Genomic DNA, 18,935 nt, shown 5'->3' on the forward strand with positions numbered 1-18,935 from the left:
TGCTAATTATAATGTACCATAGTTCACTCTGGGAATATTCTGACATGGGCCCTTTATCTGAAAATTTCAAATATTCCAGAGGTACACCCACACTTGCCCATACAGCACAATGACAAATGCCCCATTGTATTTGAAACTGTGGGCCTTATTTAAATTTAGGGGCTAAAAAGCACAAGGCCCCACCCTAGAATTATCCCTGGTGTACTGTGAAGGAGATTCATTCATATTACACACCAACCCTAGTCATTATCCCACATCGCGTTGCAATATTCACCAGTACCAGACAGTATAATAGACGATGTGGTCATTGAAACGAATGGTTAATGGCTATTAGATTATCTTAGACCTGTTACACAAGCATTACCAGTTTCCACAGTGTCCTTGTGGAGGAGGATGGTTGATTAATGCATCAGTGATAGCTGGAATACCGTATTTCCTCTATTACATGCCAGGAAATTATTTGACACTGGGTCATACTCTCTGTTCAAAAATAAAAGAGCCAGGCCACAAATACCATGATGTGTGGGTGATTAATAATGACCATTTCCTGCGAATGGACCCCTTGTATGTCTGTTTGTTTGTTGTTTAACGCCGCACTCAGCAATATATCAACTATATGACGGCAGTCTGTAAATAATCGAGTCTGGACCAGACAAGCCAGTGATTGATATCATGAGCATCGATCCACGCAATTGGGATCTATGACATGCATCAACCAAGTCAGCAAGCCTGACCACACGATCCCGTTAGTCGCCTTTTGCGACAAGCATAGTCGCCTTTTACGGCAAGCATGGGTTGCTGAAGACCTATTCTGACCACCCGACCACCTGACCTCCCGATCCCATTAGTCGCTTCTTATGACAAGCATAGTCACTTTTTACGGCAAACATGGGTTGTTGAAGACCTATTCTAACCCGGATCTTCATTGTTCTTGACTGTCTGTACAATGAGGAAATTTGGTGAGGTAGTGAGTAGGGCTGCAATGAATACACTAGGAGGAGAATACAATTCCTATCATGAATAGAGGGTAACGAAGAGGAATATTAATTCACGAATACAATAACAAGTCAGCAGTTGATGTATTATTTGTTATATGCAGTGACATTTACAACAACATAAATTATTTGACATGGTTTGTTAATTATTAACATATTATACATTTATATACTGCACTTGTCCAGGTACTAGTATCTGCTCAAGTGCGACAATGACCACTGACCACAATACTGTCAAATTATAGCCACTAGTCTGAAGCCCCAGTCTAATACAATTTCTTCTGGTCCAGTAAAATCAGCAGATAGTAGTCCAAAAGCTCTGACTAAAGTTTAATGATAATTATTCTCCTGAGAATGTATAAAGGCTCAGGGCTGAAACTGTGTGAAAAGTATATTTAACTGTTGTGTATCACAACAAAATTACAGTTGTATATTTGCTGTTGCATATTTAGAAACATTGTGTAATTTTGTTGGATCATGTTTGTTGGAACTTTCGATCAGAGTATTTATGCAGAAAAGATTAGAAAAACCGACACACCAAAGTTTGAGATGTATGAAAATAAAGATGGGTGGGGATTGTATATTTCCAGGGGGATATAAATACTCACTGATTTTTCGAACATAATTGCATCAATTTGTCTGATCCATGACAAACTCCTAAACATGTTAAAGTTAATTGCATGACTTGTCACTACTTATCACTACAGCATTGAAGTTAAGCCTGCAGCATGCCTGGCCCCAGTACAATCACAGGGCCTTGGGCAGGGATTAGAACCTAACACTACTTAGAGTGTCAAAATACTCCACCAGCTGCGGGCCATGTCCCCAGGGTACCTTGTTACATCTCATGCTACTCCTATACATGCCTTGAGAGAGGTTTTGTTTGAATGCCAAATTTAGCTTTAAGCTTAAACAAATGCATGTCTCTGAAAATATATCATTTTAAGAGAAAGAAGCAAAGCAGTTGCAGTCAGTGTCCAATGAAACTGCTTTGGTAACTTTTCTGTCAGGCTGCATGAAAGTTTCCTCCACCTGCCCGACTGTCTGGCAGATAATTTAAAGACTACTTACTGATTCCGTTTTATTATAAGTCCTTGTAGATTCTCAAGTAAATTGTTTGCATTATTTCAACCGAATCAAGATGGGGTTTATCTCTTAGTTTTTGCTATTTTTCAATATTTGTAATGTCTGAATAATGCCTGAATGCAGGCGGGTAACTTTGAAGATGGGCAGGCAACATTTATGGGTCACCTGCTTGACTGTCTTGTTGGGGTTCAGAATTATTTCAAACACCGGTTACACATTCGTCACCACTCGCCCCTTTCCGTAACCTGCAAGACGACTCGTCCCTCTATCGATGAATGTTATGTGCGAAAATATGACAAACCAATCAGAATGTGCGCATGATTTCAAGTTCTTCGTCAAAGAATCCCTCAGAAATAATTTTTAATGTTACATATGTCTTGCATCTAAAAATATACCCAAGACACAGTTAAATGTGTTCAATCATACTGTATTATTCCGCACGTCCCGATGTGCTTTAAATTGCATCTGAAATATATATAATATATGGGGAAAATGTGTAAACCATTACACAAAGAGTTGACAATTGTTTTAGGTATGAACGTTTGCGCTAAGACGAAATTCGGTCGCAAAAATGGCCATGAGAAGGGCACGAGTAGCTATTTGGCTTGTCCCGGAAGAACATGAGTTGGTCACAAATGACCGGTTACATTTACATTGAGAAATGTTTATTTGTTGGACCCCTGATGTAATCAGCCAAAGTCAGAAGTTTGGGAAGGGAAAAGAAAAACGTGTGTGTCTGATCTGAAAACTCACAGACCATTCACTCAACCTCGATTATCCAGCCTATTAACAGTATGTCTCACCTTGTTTCGAATCTGGCTGCAACAGACAAGACACTAATGGGTCCAAGAAACAGATATGAACAGAATGGTGATATAATCCACTGGATAATAGAGGGTGTAGACAACTCCTTGCCGTTTGGATTTGAGGGCAATTCACCATGGTGCCATTGTCTGCAGCAAAGCTTCGGTTTTTCTCTGGAGAATCGATGTCAATTTCTGTGAAATCCATGAATCAAGGACAATGGACAGAACTGGATTTATTTTGCCAAGAATCCACTATGACTGATTGATATGAATATCAATTTGAGCATCGTTTTGTTTTATTATTCTAAAGAAACTTTTTTAACAATGTAATATAATTTTGTAAGCGTTGGCAAAAAGAAATCTTGAATTTTTCAGTTTTTATTTTTCTGTGACAAAAGTGTCAGCAGATCTGTGATCAAATAAGTGAAAAGAAAGTGTCCCAGTCTGTTGTGACCATGCGGATCATACACCCTCCGACTCTGGCTCTTTACTCTAAACAATGGAGTTTAACAGGCTGGATTCCTCCTTCCTAACCATGACATAACATTCATTATCTCCCTCCCAGCAAGCCCAGGGGAGTTTCCCACCCTGACAGCAGGTTAACATCCCCCTCAAGTAGGTGCCCCGCTGACACCATTATTGAAGGGTGGAGGGTGAGGGGTGTAAAGTCGGTATGAAAACCTACTGACAGACATCAAACACCTCCCCTGGGGCACCTACTGAAGCCTAGGGCTGGTTCCTATTGGTTACCGGAGACCAAAATGTTGTATTAGTCATACCTAATAATTACCATTTTATTGGTAGTCTTTTGCGTCTTGCAATAAATGTTTATGTGACCGCTTGAATGACCACTTGGATCCCATCCTATAGTGATGAATGATCTGGATACGTCTTTTGATGTGTAACAAGGTGAATAATAACAAGTATGAAAACACTTACAAAGAAACAATTCAAGTTGTCTAAAGGCTGTGTTTAACTTGAGGCAAACGTTCCTTTATTACTTATGCAGGCCTTCACTTTATATAGGGATGGGTTAGGTTGGACATGAGGGTTTTCAAGTGTATGATTTAGCCTGAATCTATTCAACATCTGTGGTATGTTGCAGATATAGAATCTGTATCATCGTCAAGGATGAAGGTACATCTCTGTGTATGTTATTGCATGTGATTTTCAGTGCTTGAAATAACAGAGCTCTTGGGCCCTGTAGATCATCTGTGGTATTTGAATCTTGTGACTCACTAAATTATTTAGTTTTAAGTTTAGTGTTTAGTGTTATGACAAGGACTCCTTGACTTTCATGGTTAATTTCAAACTGGATGTGTATGTATACTTCTGATGTTACCAGATTCATTTACTATTCAATTAATGATTACTGCGTGACATATATTTTGTCATGGCATTGCTATTTAAATATTTTATAAGCTTGACCTCGTAACATTTTTAAATATAGATTATTTTTTTTGGATTTTTTTTAATGAATTATTACTGAATTCTACACAGTGTGGAAGTAGAAACACAACACCTACCACAACAGCACAACTCAAACCTGTCTTCACCAGGTGAATATTAACTTTCTCCAGTTACCACACATTCCTTCATTCACTGTATATTGAGGTAGCAGACTACCGGAATACCATGTCTAGGGAATCGGAGGGACGACTGTCAGACACCCCCCTGCCCTGCCAAGCCCCCAGCCTGCTGTACAACCACACTGCAGCCTTGCCTCAGCCCGTCTGCCTGCTTGCTGCCCGTCTGCTCCAGCCTGCCAGCCCGTCTGCTCAGGGGGCTCTCTAAGGTTACACTGCTCAGCCTGCGTTGCCTGCGTTGTCTGCTCCTTGCTTGCTTGGACTTCTACCGTGTGTACTACTCCAGTGGCCGACGTAGAGGACACAGGGATGTGTTAGCTGTGGATAAACTGCTACATACTCACTCATGTAAGTACACCTTCTGTTTTTTTCTCATTTTGTGTCACTGTCTGTTGTTGAGGGGGGAGGTTGTGACTTGTTTCTGTGAAGAAACAAGTTCAGGAGACTTTGTGTGTTTGTGTGTGTGTGTGTAGTATCTCGGTTCGATGAAGTGAGTTGGCCCTTCTCACTTTCACTATCTTCCAACTCCTAGTTACTTGAGGCTGTTTGGGACAAACTGCTATTAATGAATACCATGAGATTATGTGGAAGTCGATCCATGATTACCGTGTTAGGGCTTTGTTATGTAAACAACACAACAGCTAAAGTACATTGTATGAACGGAAGGACACTTTTAATAGAGGGTAAAATTGTTAGATGTCAAATTCTCAGTCCATTTATATTAGAAAATTCCAATGCCAATAAATAATACTATAATAATATTAGTCCAACTTTGTATCACTGAATAGGTTTACAGGAGGTGGTAGATATATAGCAACTCTCCATTGATAGAAGGTATGTGAAGCCCAGAGGTTGTAGGTACAGGCCTAGTGGTGGAAAGAGGGGTGCAGCATATCTTGCCTGGTGTGTGATTATCAGTGGAGAATCTGGGTTGTAATTGGAGAAGGGATGCGCCTGGTACCTGCATCAGGGAGGGTAAAGGAACAGCTTGCTGGGATGAGGATGCACTCTACAGCAGACATTCATATACTGAATTGTTCTAGGTTGTGTTTGTGTATCATATTGATATATAGGTCAGTATTCTCTCAGTCAAGAACGGTCTTCCTGGGTCCTCTTCCTGGCTACTACAAATCAGATCCCATCATTGTGGAAAATGTATATATCTGTTTTGGGGAAAGCTGAGGAATCTCCTGTTCTTTGTTTGAATATTACAGTGAAATTGTGGTTTTCATCAGCTCACGTTGGAAGAAATTTAATATGTATACAGGTTTTTGTTCGTAAAGCTTGAGATCTACTGTTGAATTATACTGTGTTTGGGGCTGTAATAACTTGATGGCATTGTGGAGAAATATGCTTTGGACATTATCGTGGTATCTTTCTCTACCATGGGATCTGTTCTCTGTGTTCGAATCCAGATTATGTTGCTAAGTTGGTCAGCAGTGCTCAGCATCATACCAATGCTTGTTGGTTTCACCAAAGTGATAAATTTCTGTGACCTACATCACTTAGGGTTACCTTCCGCATCAAGCTAACACGCCGTGGTATAACAGAAATACTGTTCAAAGCGGCATTAAACCGAACTCACTCACTCACTCTGTTCTTTGTTATAATAATTGTTTCAAGGCAGTGGCCCTAGTGGTTAAAACATTCGTTTGCAATGCTGAAGTCCCAGGTTTGACTCCCCACATGGGTCAAGTGTGTGGACACACAAGAAAGAAGTGATGTTTTCCCGTCTCGTGCGCACTTGCATTAGCAGAGGATAGGTTTTACCTCACAACTATCTGACAAATTTTTTGATAGGCATTACTTACAAGTTGATGGATGACAGAGGAGACACAATTTATCATTAACAGCTTCTATAGTTAATGTAATGGCGACATTTCAGTATAGATCCTTATACCATTGTCAAGCAAGATATTAGATATGATGGCAGTGAAGAGGACATCTGTTAAAAAATTACAGCCAAAACAGGAATTTATTGCTATGATGTAATAGAGGTAGTATTCCTAGATTTATACAAACTCAAAACTATTGTTTGATTTCTGGTGTCCCCTGTTGTAGTATTGCTGGAATATTTCTAAAAACAGCGTAAAACTATTCTCATTCTCTGTTCATGAAATTGTTAACAGTGTCAAATTTCTCGGAGGTTCTTGATTGTTGGCTCTGTGGTATTTCAGTCAGAGACCTTCAATTTTTCATTTTTAACAGTAGAACTCAGTGACTTTTGGTTTCAATTTCAAACCTATTATATTCATGTACGTACAGGGTCTGATGCCATGTAGATCATTTGAAATATTAATCAAAATGGCCTGACGTGTTTTTCCGATAGATCACATGTACTCTATCATGTGGTAAGGAGAGTTCAGCTGATTATATTCGCAACTTTACCATCTGTGTTAAATAGATTTGGAATCTGATCCTGCTCAGGATGAATATGGCAAATGGATTAATGAACGATAACTTTCAGTGGGCTCAGGACAGTGAATTATAGTCTCGGTGTATAAATAATACATCACCTGACAGTGTTCAAAATTAAAGTCATGGGGCCCTTGAGGTTTGCTTCCATAGTGTTTGACCCCAAAATCTTAAACTTTTAGCATGAGAGCGATTAAGAGGACCCTGATGTGTTTTCTGTACGATATGTACATTTCAGAGACTATATGTTAGTCTATATTGCTGTCTAAGCTTGCCATTTTAAAAAAAATCTGTATGAAAGTCATGGGGTCCTTGTCATAGCCATAATGTAAAAATTGGGGGAACCTTGATTCAAGTATACTACTCAAATTTGAAAAGGGGTCAGACATGTGAGATATATTTAAATATACACTAACTCAGCGTTAGAACTAAACTGAAAAGCTTTACTAGCCCGGGTAAAGATAAAATGCTCATCTAATGTTAAAACAATGGTGAATTTTGGAATTTTGTACTAGCCCGCAGGAATTACCAATAGCCCCGGGCTAGCAGGCTAGTGTTAATTTTTAACCCTGACACATATATAGAAACAGTTTTGTGTATCATAAAAATAAAAATATCTCTGTCAAAAGTGGAGTGGTATGTTACAGGAGCAACCCTCCAGGACCCACCACAGCTTCCAACACTGGTCAAGAGATCCATACAAGACTGGTCCCCAGAAGCATTGTACTTATGTCGTGTGTGGTAGTAGGGCGACCTCTGTAAGTGGTATGTTGTGGGGCAGGAGAGCCAGCTAGGTCAAGGTATATGCTAACAATTGTCCTTCTTACAATAGCACTAGACATGCGGATCAATACAATCTGTGACATGATTCAGGCTTCCACCACATAGGCTGTTATAGCTCTTTATCTAATAGGCCTGCTTGGCCAATTAAAGAAGCTGACACAGAGGTTGCAATATTACAATATTGACAGCTGTCGGGGGATGGGGTGGGGTGGGGTGGGGTGGGGCCTTGTGACAGCTTGGGTGGAAAGAGATAGGTGTGGGGGGGTGAGGGTATATTGTCAGAGAAAGGCTTTCGAGAGACGTTTGGTTGGAAGTATGGTAGGGGAATATAGTCTGTCTTACATACAGTCCCTGAACCATATTAATTTCTCTTCCATCCAGCCCTTACTGTAATCCAAATGCTCTAAACGAAGCAAGTCTACATTTTCCTCAGGTTCTGAATCTTCACATTTAAAATGGAGTTGTTTCGGTCATAATTCTATTTTTTCAGAGACCATGTGTTAGCCTGGGGAATATATTTGGGTTGGGAGGGGGAGGATCATTGTGTCTAAGAACAGGCTTGGATCAATGAGTGGGGGGTAGGTCATGGAGGTGGGGTGACAGAGGGTGTGAAGGTAGGGTGCAAGATGTGTAGTATCAGTGTTTGAAATTAAGCATGCAAGAAAAGAGATCCTTGTCGTAACCCTAATGTTTAAATCTAAAAGTTAATGGGGTCCCAAGATTCAAGTACTACAGCAGCAAGCCTCAATGACCCCCTTTAATTGTGAACACTGATAATACCTCACCAGGGCCATGATACCAATCTGTGACTTTAGTCTGTAGGCCGGAGCCGGAGCCGGAGCCAGAGCCAGAGCCGGAGCTTGGTAAAATCCTGTTTGCTTCAGTAAGCTCAGCTAATTGAGCTAAAATAACACTAAATTCTGCTAAAAATGATGCTTAGAGCCAAGTTCGGGCTTGTGTCAAAAGTTTTTGGCACAGACTGTGATACTGAACTCACAGGAGTGAGCATGGATTGATTGGCTTCAGGGATGGAGGGGAGGGGATGGGATGGAGAAGGGGGAGGGGGTGCGGGGGTGGAGGACAATCAGAAGGAAAGTATCTAGTATGTAATTCTGCACAGGATGCCCGTAAAGTGTGTTGTAGATCAGATCACTGGAGGGACACAAAATGAAATAATTAGTGCTGGCAAAATGAGGCACAAAGCATTCCGTGTTTTTATTGATAATCATTGCAGCATCATTTGGTGTCTCATGGAAACGAGGGACGGTTCTTGTGCAACATCATGCCAATTATTCTTCATTTTAACGTGAAATATCCGCAATGGCCGTGTCATGCATGGAAAATCAAAATAATTGAAGACATACAAACTTCATGAATTGTACAGTGTAGATATCAGTCAGGCTGAACCAGATTGAATCGGTCATCACAGAAACCACATTTATCATTGATGAAATTTTCTATAAACAGTATTAAACAGCTATGCACGTCCACAACCTGAATGTGTTCAGATGAAGACAATTTTAGGTCATGGATCACCCATTGAGAAGCTAGTGACATCTTCAGAGAGATTCTTAATGTAACATAAGGGCTCCTAACCTTCAGATAAGGTGGCTGAGGAGGTTAGTAAAAATCCCATGGGGAATCCACGTTGGAACAGGTCCCCAGCTAGACTTGCACAAGTCTCTAAGACAATAATTATTTGTTTAAATCATAAGACTATGTAAATAATAAGAACAAGTCCCTGTAAGAGACTGGAGTCCTGTACTGTCCACGTATCTAGACTTGCCTATTAGAAGGATAGAATTACTACACATCCATGGACTTTTATTTCAGTACATACATACTTGGAGCAAGGCTGGTCCCCAGCTACCTATGCAAGTTATAAGATGTGTCTTGGGTTGGTTTGTCAGGCTCCCTACTTCCTTGATTGTGTGTAATCACACACTTATGGTGGGGATCATTTCTCATTATATCAAATTTTAGATTGTCTGGTCCACACTCAATAATTTACCGTCTGACGTCATTCAGCATCAACAATGAATAAAAATGATTAACTTAAATGTGGATTCTGGGTTAGAATAGGTCCCCTATGCTGGTAGCAAGAGGCGATGAGATGGATGGGGTGGTCATGCTCAGTGACTTGGTTGTTTGGATCGATGTAGTCTGTTCTACAGACTCAGGTGTGAGTGAGTGAGTATGGTTTTACGCCGCTTTTAGCAATATTCCAGCAATATCACGGCGGGGGACACCAGAAATGGGCTTCACACATTGTACCCATGTCGGGAATCGAACCCGGGTCTTCGGCGTGACTAGCGAACGCTTTAACCACTAGGCTACCCAACCGCCCTTACAGACTCAGGAACTAATATATTCAATACACCCCATGCTAGACTATAAAAGTGGGCAAGTCTAGATTACTGCAGTTTGAAAAGAGTCTCTTTTTTGTTATCTTTTATAAAGATAATTTAACAACTGTATTTTCTGTAAAATATGTTCATTTTAGAGTCTGGAAGTTCGTCTAGGATCGATGCTCATGATGTCAATCACTGGTTTGTCTTGTCTTTGATTGTTTATAGACTGTTGTCCTGCAGCTGGAATATGCAGCTGAATGTGGTATTAAAAACACGAAAAAACGAACAAACAATCTTCCATGTTGCTAGGTGTGTTGTATATTTGGTGAATCATCTTGGATGAATATTCAAAATCATTGAAAATTGCATAATGGCCTTGGCGACACGCCCATCATCTGACTGATAAGATGACTGTGCATGATGAGCCGGACTCCAACACTAATAGATTGTGCAGGTTCTTTTTAGCTTGTCGCAAACTTTTCTGTCTCCATCAATAGAGCAGATTCACATGTATGGGCAAAGTCAATCTAATAGATGGTTTTACCGATCAATATATTGATGTTATTTCTCCCTGAATTGTTTAAATTGCTTACTAAAGAATTCAGGTAGGCCCAAATTCAATAAAGAATAGAAATTTACAAATATTTCAACTCATTACCCTAATATTTAACCAATAAAGAGATCTATAATCTGCTTGGGAGTCTATTTTTGTATTGTGTCTGTGTATAATGGTGAATATCTGTTGGGATCATTTTGCATTTTGTTTCTTTGTCTGGCTTCGAGTCATTAGAGAATACATTTAAAAAGGAGTCCAACTCAAGTCTAGATTGGCTCAGCTCTAGGGTCCCTGAAATTAAGGATTGTGCTTTGCTCCCTTCAGATTTTATTTTTTGTATTAATATTTTGTTTTTGTTGATCTATGTTTTTAAAAAAAGATGACTATTTCTGGGATTGATTGTCAGTCTATGTGTCTGTATACAATGGCAGATATCTGTAAGGTGTCTGTAAGGATAATTTTGTGTCTGTATATGTATTCAGTGAAACCCTGCTCATTTGGCATCTACCTTTCCTAGTATAGAATCATCTGGATTAACAAATCATTTGTACATAGGGCTGCATAAACAATGCTTCCAGACACATTTTCCTCAAAAATAAGAACTGAGATTAGACTTTTTAAATTTATTATTTTGAAAACATAAGTGATGATCTCTACTGCTCAACGATGATCAGCTCTAGAGTTGGCATCTACCTTATGGTAAAAGTGGTATTGAAAGTTAATCGACAAGGAAATGTCCCCAGTCCATCCTGATTTCTACAAGTCTGAGACAAGCGGAATTAAATTCATTTTGAACCCTGCCTAGCTCCGAAATCTCTCAACCTGTCTCCATCTGACATGCCTGTAAACACATACAAGGGAGATCACTCTAAAGCGAAGGTCACTGCCACTTATCCACGAAACAATAAACCTGTGATTATCAGAGCAGTTTGGGAAGATCTTGAACTGTTAGTAGCCAACCTGCCATCATTACAGCTCTAATTGTTTATGGGGGCTCAACCAAGATGTGAAACAGTAGTATTATTGTACACAAGGGTAACTCGATCGACCAGTGTCTGAAAGTGGGTTAAGTGCCCTTGTCTTGTGCTGTCATTTACCTCCAGTCATTTAGAGATCTGACCAGGTAAAGGGGGGGGGGGGGGGGCAATAGTCTTCACACTGAGATTGTTTTGTATTGCTATATAATAAAAGGAAATTGATACTCTCTGGCAAATAGATATTTTCCAGCCTAGAAATATTAACTGGCGTTTTTAACACTTTTTAATCAATGTCATGAAACATGAGCCATATTTAAACTCCGGTCAGGTAGCCTTGTGAAGATCCGGGTTCGATTCCCGACATGGGTACAATGTGTGAAGCCTATTTCTGGTGTCCCCTGCCGTGATATTGCTGGAATATTGCTAAAATCAGCGTAAAGCCATACGCAAACACTAAACCCTACGACTTTTCATATACTGAACAGAAAAAGTAAAGGATCATGAATATTTTTGGAGATATTTTTTGTAGTAAAGACTGAGTTTATTTAAATGTGTACAGTTTATAACAAATATTTTATGATCCCTAACCTTTTTACATAATACTGATTAGTCAAAAAGTCAATTAAGGTGATATTAAATTAATCATTAGATTTTCCCAGTGTCTGCACTTGGGGCATAACTATCTCCTATTCAGTGTGGAGAATGAAATGAGGGGAGTGTGTGAGTTGAGACCGTAGACACACCTGTGAAACTGCCGCATGTTATGACTAAAGCTGGATTATAGTTGGCGAGGCGGTTCATCCATGCACCCATCCCTGGTGGAAGTAACGGGGCCCATCCTTCACCATCCCACTCTCATTATCAGTGTTGCAGGTGCTCCTGCAAGTGTTACTCACATCCTTGTACAGTTGAACCTTGATAGTCTGGACACCTCCACAAACCACAGGGCGGTCGGGTAGCCTAGTGGTTAAAGTGTTAGCTCGTCACGCCGAGGACCCGGGTTCGATTCCCGACATGGGTACAATGTGTGAAGCCCATTTCTGGTGTCCCCCGCCGTGATATTGCTGGAATATTGCTAAAAGCGGCGTAAAACCTCACTCACTCACTCACTCACTCCACAAACCACACCAACATACTGGAGATATTTCTTTTCTATCGGTCGTGAAATTAGTGACATCAGAAATATTGTATGCTGTGTTATTGTACTTATTTCCTCAGTTTAATATTTGCTGTGTGGAACATTTTTTTTCACTAGCACTTGGAATAATGTTAAGTCCCAGAAATAAATTAAATAGATCTATATCTAAACAGAAAATGTAAAATCCAAATGGAGCTTAATTTCTGGAGCTGAGGCAATCTAGACTTGCCAAATCATTCAAGCCTTTGTTGGATTCATTATGTTATTTTTTTCTCGAGAGTGAAGGAGAGACTACCCCACACTCTATTGCTGGTTGTAAGAGCAACTGTTAGTTTGGGTGGGGCTATGGGATGGTCAGGGTCGATGATGTTGCAGAAAGCGTGTCATCCTGGCCAGTCAACACACCATACCCATGCTGGTGGGTTTCACCAAAGTGGTAAACATCTAAGACCTGCATCACTTCAGGCTTTCCCCCACATCAAGCTGACACGCCATGACATAACTAGAACTCTGTTAAAAGTATCGTTAAACCCATTCAGTCACTCGTAAAAGTCATACACAAAGCACCTGCTCAATAGGATTACGGCATGAACAACCTACCACAGTACAGTTATGTCACCTGGGGATTAGTCCACTGGTCCACCTGCAGTGTGTACAGTACATTCTGACAGGGTCAGGCGAGCAGCAAGCAGGTAGAATGTTGACATGGCGATCCCTGGTTTGAAAACAGGACTTGTACTTACATGATGTGCATACATGTTTGTCGTTGTTGGTTTTTGTTTTGTTGTTTAACGTGGCACACAGCTATATTCCAGCTGCATGAAGGCTGTCTGTAAATAATCGAGTCTGGACCAGACAATCCAGTTATTGACATCATAAGCATCGATCCACGCAATTGGGATTGATGACATGCATCAAACCAAGTCAGCGAGCCTGACCACCCGATCCCATTTAGTCGCCTCTTACAACAAGCATAGTCGCCTTTTACGGCAAGCATGGGTTGCTGAAGACCTATTATACCCGGATCTTCACAGGTCACACGCTTGTCATAGCTCCTCGGACAGGGAAACTGTACTCTGGTCGTTGTTTATCTTACAATAAATCACTGCAGGGAGAATATACCATGAGGGGGTTGTGCTGCAGTGATTGGACGATAAACAATGACCATGAGGCGTTGATTTCTCATGTGATTTATCAACATTATGCACAGCCTCTTTATGGAAGTTGATAAATTGTCTAAGCTTTAAAAATATTTACCCGTATTTAAATAATTATGACTCCCTCAATAGAATCTGACCTCAGCAATTTTGGATAAGTCCATTTCATTCATAGGACTGAGGTGGGTATTGATCACATCTTCTCACAGTCCTCACTTCGGTTCCCTGTATCATTGCTCCCAATACAGATTGTCATGTCTCTTCCACTTTTTCAGCTTTGCCCAGCTACATCTATGGGAAACAACTCGCTAGACACTCCCTTCTAAAAAATAACGTTGTCATATGTATGACATCATCAAGTTGCCAGCGCATGTTCAAATCTTCAGAAATAATGTGTAGCTATCTTATGTTATTGCGTTAATATGTATCCTCTCAAGCTTTCAGCCTTCTGGCCGTCATCAGTAAAACTTTGTTGGTTTAGCATTACACATCGGTAGAAATTGGCACTAGTCCTATAGTCCTTACCAAACTGCCCAATAGTTAAGGTGTCATAAGGACTAGTGGAAATTTTGCCACTTTTAAGGGTTTTGCTAATGTTATCATTACAAGGACTAGTGGACTAAAACTGTTAGTTTCTAGCGCTGTTACATTATTTGAGATGTTTCGGATACTCCTATAGGAATGAATGCAAAAGAAGATTTATTATTTCATATTTAAATAATTACATTGTGATCCCATGCCATTTGATTGGCTAACCAAGTAATATTTGAGGTTTATGTTTCCATAAAACTAAAACAGATAGTCTTACAAGTGATAGGGGCGGTCAGGTAGCCTAGTGGTTAAAGCGTTCGCTCGTCACGCCGAAGACCCGGGTTCAATTCCCCACATGGGTACAATGTGTGAAGCCCATTTCTGGTGTCCCCCGCCGTGATATTGCTGGAATATTGCTAAAAGCGGCGTAAAACCATACTCACTCATTCACTCCTACAAGTGTTAGACCTTCTACCGGACTACTGTTTTCTGATAGAGCGGGCAGGGTTTGAATTATATTATGAATGTAAATAAAGTAGAAAATGTATTTATTACTTATGTTTATTATAAAAGGGGATTTCCTTGTGTGATTTGAAACTTAATGATTAAGGGGAGAAAATGTAACACAGACTGTCCAAACATCGACTCCTTCTTGTGGAAATAGAGCTATCACTTAAATATTTCCTGCTTCAAGTTATTTGGTTTCAGTCATTCTAACATCCCTATTCTTTCGTGTCAAGTAGGTCTTGCAGTGGATATTATTTGCTGCCATTCTTTGGATGTAATATTTTGCCTCTGAAAAAATTCTGCTTTCATTAATAATTGATGGATATTTGTAATGTGCTATATGCCATGCGTTCAAGCAGGCTCAAAGTGCTAACATTATTACCCCAGTAAATGGATTAGTGTGCGCTCAATTTTCATTCTCAGCTCCCTGGGGAGTATGCAACCCATGCTGTCTGTGAGGTGCTGGAGGTTAACAGCCACATAACCATCTCATCTTACCAGGTACCCATTTACTGCTGGGTTAACAAAGGCATTTCGAACAAAGTTACTTGTCTAAGGAGACACCACGTGCTACATGTGCTTCCGGGGTAGAATAGGTCTTCAGCAACCCATACTTGCTGTAAAAGGCGACTATGCTTGTCGTAAGATGTGACTAATGCATGTCCTCGTATCCTAATTGCGTGGATCGATTGCTCACTGGATTGTCTGGTCCAGACTCGATTATTTACAGACCACCGTCATACAGATGGGATATTGCTGATAGTGGCGTTAACCTCAAACAAACAAACAAATACATGTGCTTCCATGTGGGGACGTAATAAGCGCCCACAGTGATATTTGCTAATATATTGGCTAGTGAACAATCTCAATTAGCACCCCTTCCGATTGATCAATGTACACAAGACTTATTTATTCGTGTATAATACACACTCGTGTGTTATATGCACCCTTAATTATGGGCAATTAAATCCAGGAAAAATTTATACGTTGTATATAAACATTTCAGGCTGTCAGCATAAACCACAAAATTTATGATCTTTCAACTCTGTTAACGCCAAATTAATATTCTAATAAGAGTCCGCTATTTCTAATTTTTAGAGCGCCCTGGGCTCTTATTACGTCGAATACGGTAACTGTTTCATGGATATCAAAATGACGGTACTGAAAACATCTACGGTGCAGGGGTACACCTGTTCCAACAGATCAACTCATACTGCTCTATCTCATGACTATCATTCATTATTTCCTGCTTCGTGACTAATTTTGAATTATGGTAGCTTATGACTGTCTGAACATAAACGATGCTTCTCATTGTGTGTGCCTTATTTGGAAGTCCTACTAAAATATACAACATATGTAGCAGACCAGGCAATAAGGGAGCTTGAAGGTGAAAACTCACATTTTGACTTCTTATTATATTTTAAATTCTTATTATATTTTAAAACTACAGTATCTTAGGACCACAAAAATACAATTCACAAGCTTCAATTCTAGTTGGTTTGAAATACGTGGCATCAAACATTTGGACTCGTTTTCTGCAAAGTCCCATTTTCAGACTTATAACTGTTTATATAATGATTGCAATTTTCAGATATAACATCTGATTATATGTAAGTAGACATGCATGCTGAAATGTTTTTGAAATAATGTTTTTATTTCATTACAAACAAACGAGAGAGAAATAAGATACGTTTGTACAGTCTGCACACATGGCCATTTTTACTGTATCCTAGCATCCATGAGGTCCCTTTTCCCTTGGTGGGTTACATAAGCTGAATGAATGCTGCCTTGCTTTCATGATCAACCTTATTTGATTGGTCAACTGTTAACTCAATTATGCAAATTAGACTCCTGGTTTTTCTTGCAACAAACAATGGTCACGTGACATTCATGTGGACTGGCGAAGTATGTAGATGCTTGTTATCCCCCGCCCAACATCCGTCCGTCCGTTCGTCCGTCCGTCATAATATTTTTTCATGAAACTTTGCCGGTCTGTCAAGTACATGCTCAACTGCTGCCTATGGCTATTTAGAAATTTTAGAAAGTTTTTTTTTTACGTTTCCATGGCAACAAGATGGACTTAGGTTCCAAACTCTTCTTCTTTTTTACCATTTCCATGACAAATTCCACCTCGGTTTTCAAAGGTTAGGGTTTGTTTAGATTTAATTATGTCATAAATTCTGCAACAGGGGCAGTGGATATAGCCATGTTAGTGGCAAACTCTTGTTATTTTTATGTTTCTCTTGTTATTTGCTTTTTATCACTATGATGGTGAATGGTGAAATGAGTTTGGTGTGAACATTACAGGTGTATAATCAACACTGAATTAGGTTCCTCGATGTTGGACAGCAACAAGATTGTCGTAGATATAGCACCAGCTGATTACATCAATGATAGGCTGTTGCAAATTGTCTTTATAGGAGTATTTTATTGTGAATACATCAGCTTGTGGCAATAGTAATATTGATAGTTTCATAAGGGAGCATATATATGTATTGTTCACGTATAACTTCTCGTCACGATATGGCTGAAATAGTGCCGATGTGACGTTAGATATTAACTCTCTCACTCACTCACTCACTCACTCACTCACTCACTCACTCACTCACTCACTCACTCATAAGGGAGCTTCTATCTGATTTGTATGGGGGAGAGGATATTTATTTTAACAATCTATTTAATTTTTCTACTAACACAACAATTTCGACATTTGGGTACTTTCCACACAAAAAACTATTCATTTTTTTCACAACTGCCAGCAAATGTTTCTTTTTTCCACCACTGCCAACAAACGATTCATTTGCCATTTTAAGGGGTTTGCTGTATGTTATCATTATAAGGACTAGTGGACGAAAACTTCTGAACAATCTATTCTTTTTAAACTTCCCAGATACCCCATAGAAATTACACGGATGCTCATTAACCGTAACAGCAAATGATTACTAATGATATTAGACTAGGATAACGAATAATGGTTTGTAACCGATTAGAATTCGAATCAAATCGTAACACATTATTTGAGTATTCATGACAGGTCTGTCAATGAATAATTAATTAACAGTTCTAGATGTTCTTGAAACAAATATAACAGGAAGAGGCTTACAATCAATGCAATCGAATGAAGAACATGAAAAACTATGATTAATGCTCTGTCGAGGCAGAGGAGAAAAATCGATTGACAAATCACAGATCTGGAGGCCTTCGTGGTTCAAGCAATTGTACTTTTAAAAACATGAAATGTGGACTGCTAAGAGGCAGTTTACCTAAATCATGATCATTCCATTTGGAAAATTGTACTCGATTTCTGTGACAGCACAGTTCAAATCAAAGTTTTTCTATAATTACTTTATATTACTCTATCAATATTGCTCAATAATGCAGAATTAACATAAAAAACTTTAAAATGTAATTGTCCTTGTAACTTATGCTAATATGCTATTTTTTGTTAATCATAGATAGAAACATGAAATGATAGAGTGTGTGGGTTGACATTTATCGTTACATCAGCATTATTTCAGCCATATAGTGACTACATGATAGAAACCCTGTGTCTGGGGACTACATGATAGAAACCCTGTGTCTGGGGACTACATGATAGAAACCCTGTGGGGGATACTGGGTTAGAATAAAGGTCCCCAGCAACCAATACTTGCGGTAAGAGAAGACTATGATTGTCGTAAGAGACGACTAATGGGATCGGGTGGTCAGGCTCGCTGACTTGGTTGATGCATGTCATCATATCCCAAATGTGTGGGTCGATGCTCGTGATGTCAATCACTGGATTGTCTTGTCCAAAATTTACAGACCGCATCCCCGTAGCTGAAATATTGCTGAGTACAAACATAAAATTTGAAATTAAGACATACAGTTTTGTGTTTTGTATCCTGGATTCTGCGAGTCGAACTGAAGTCTTATTGACATTTGTTCTCAAAGCCGCAGCCCCATGAAGATTCTGGGATAGAATAGGTCTTCAGCAACCCATGCTTGCAGTAAAAGGCGACTATGCTTGTCGTAAAAGGCGACTAACGGGATCGGGTGGTCAGGCTC

General features: G+C 39.6%; 2 protein-coding genes across 7 annotated transcripts in view; both read left to right on the forward strand.

Moving 5' to 3' along the window:
- The window catches only part of LOC139458289 (DNA ligase 1-like), a 284,089-nt gene that overhangs the window by 101,488 nt on the left and 163,666 nt on the right, over positions 1-18,935 (forward strand). The window lies entirely within an intron of this gene.
- The window catches only part of LOC139458287 (platelet binding protein GspB-like), a 43,849-nt gene continuing 29,529 nt past the window's right edge, over positions 4,616-18,935 (forward strand). The window contains exon 1 of the mRNA XM_071239667.1: positions 4,616-4,821. The gene's annotated coding sequence lies outside the window, so the exon portion shown is untranslated. The remainder of the gene's footprint in view (positions 4,822-18,935) is intronic.

This window comes from Haliotis cracherodii, unplaced genomic scaffold, assembly GCF_022045235.1.
Source record: "Haliotis cracherodii isolate W230 unplaced genomic scaffold, xgHalCrac1.p SCAF_12, whole genome shotgun sequence".
Classification (NCBI taxonomy): domain Eukaryota; kingdom Metazoa; phylum Mollusca; class Gastropoda; order Lepetellida; family Haliotidae; genus Haliotis; species Haliotis cracherodii.